Here is a 1540-nt window from a genome sequence, read left to right on the forward strand (position 1 = left end):
GCCTGTTTGGGCTACCCATTTAAGAGAGGAAAAGATTTATTTATTTATCTCTTTTTCCTTTTCTTATTTCTTATCTTATTTTCCTTTATTTCCTCTGATCCTCGCCGATTCTCTCTTCCTCGCCGAAAACTCCTCTCTTCTTCTCTCGCGCTCGACGCCGGCCCTAACCGCCGGCCGACGGTTTCTTCTTCCCGAGCGCCGGCAGCCGGTTCATAGCCGAGCCTTTCCTCCCGACGCCTCCCCATGCCCTAGCCTTTCTCCCTCTCCGCAACCGAGTGACGCCGGTCTCTCCATTGTGCCCTAGCCGAAGTCGACGGCCACGGTTCCATCTCTCTCCGGCGGCCATTTTGTTGTTGTCTTTGCTATGCCCTAGCGCCGGCAGCCGACCACAGTGCCCTAGCCTTCCTTCTGCCACAGCCGCCACAGGGAGCAGTGAAGCCGCCTTTCCTCTTCTTCCTGTCCAAGCGCCGGTGACGTGCGAGCACAACCGAGCAGAGCCTTCACATTTCTCTAGCGCCATCCTCCTTCCCTCTGTGCTGCCGAGCCGACTCTTCCTCTGTTTCCCTCGCTGTGGAGATTCCGGTGCCGCCGCCGCCGACGGCCGAATCTCTCTGCCGACGCCACTGCTCTCTCTGGACCGGAGTAGCCTGTGCCCTAGTTATTTTCCCCTTGCCACGGCTACTGCCGCCGCAGATCAGCAGGCACACTCCAGCAACGTTGGTGTTCTCTCGTGCCCTAAATCCTCAGTTCTCTATTCCAGTGAGTTACTGGATGAAGGTAAGGATCAGGTTGCAATTTTAGTGTGCACTTGTATTTGATTGGGTAGTTGATGCATTCGTAGTGTGATTTTTGGATTCGATTGTTGGAAGGCACCTAGTTGGTTCCGGATATCACAGCATTAATAGTTGTTGCTGACCCTGCTTAATTCCGACCAGCAGCACCCCATTGTTCCAGAAATCAATAAGGCTGAGAAATAAGGTAAGGTGTAGGACATTTGATATATGTTATGAATCATGGTTTTGATTCAATTATTTCAGATAGTGTTTGTGTTAAAGGAATTAGGGTTTTACCCAAATTTTAGGGTTAGAGGTTGTATTTAGCTATTTATGTGAAATGTAGCTAAATAAAAAGATTTATTGTTTGACACAGGACTTTGACGCGAGACGAGTATCTCGGAGTCAGACTTGGACCTTTTCGATTTGGAGGCGGGTACTTTTGACTTATTGTCTTTGATATGCTTAGTAATTAAATTAACAAGATGCATTAATTGTGTTTCTTACTTGTTTCGGTTAATCACTGCCCAATACATGCTACCTGTTGATTGATTGTTTGTTTACATCTTGTATGGATATATACCTGATTTCACATGTTCATGGGTAGTGATATAACCATATTTTACCATGTCAGGACCTAGGTTTGATGCTTTATATGATCAGATACCTAGATATGATTCATTCGCTTTGGTGCACATTATGATATGTCCAGAGTTTGGTTTAGTATATTACCATGTTTAGTGACATGCACCATTCGCATGATTGCA

The 1540-nt window shown here is 46.8% G+C and overlaps 1 long non-coding RNA gene across 1 annotated transcript; it reads left to right on the plus strand.

Moving 5' to 3' along the window:
* The first annotated feature begins 309 nt into the window (after positions 1–309).
* Positions 310–1196, plus strand: LOC121968091. Its single transcript, XR_006107946.1, has 3 exons — positions 310–777; positions 870–978; positions 1150–1196. It is a non-coding gene; the product is annotated as an uncharacterized LOC121968091 (long non-coding RNA).
* The last annotated feature ends 344 nt before the right edge of the window (positions 1197–1540 follow it).

The sequence above is a fragment of the Zingiber officinale genome, chromosome 1B (genome assembly GCF_018446385.1).
Source record: "Zingiber officinale cultivar Zhangliang chromosome 1B, Zo_v1.1, whole genome shotgun sequence".
Lineage (NCBI taxonomy): Eukaryota > Viridiplantae > Streptophyta > Magnoliopsida > Zingiberales > Zingiberaceae > Zingiber > Zingiber officinale.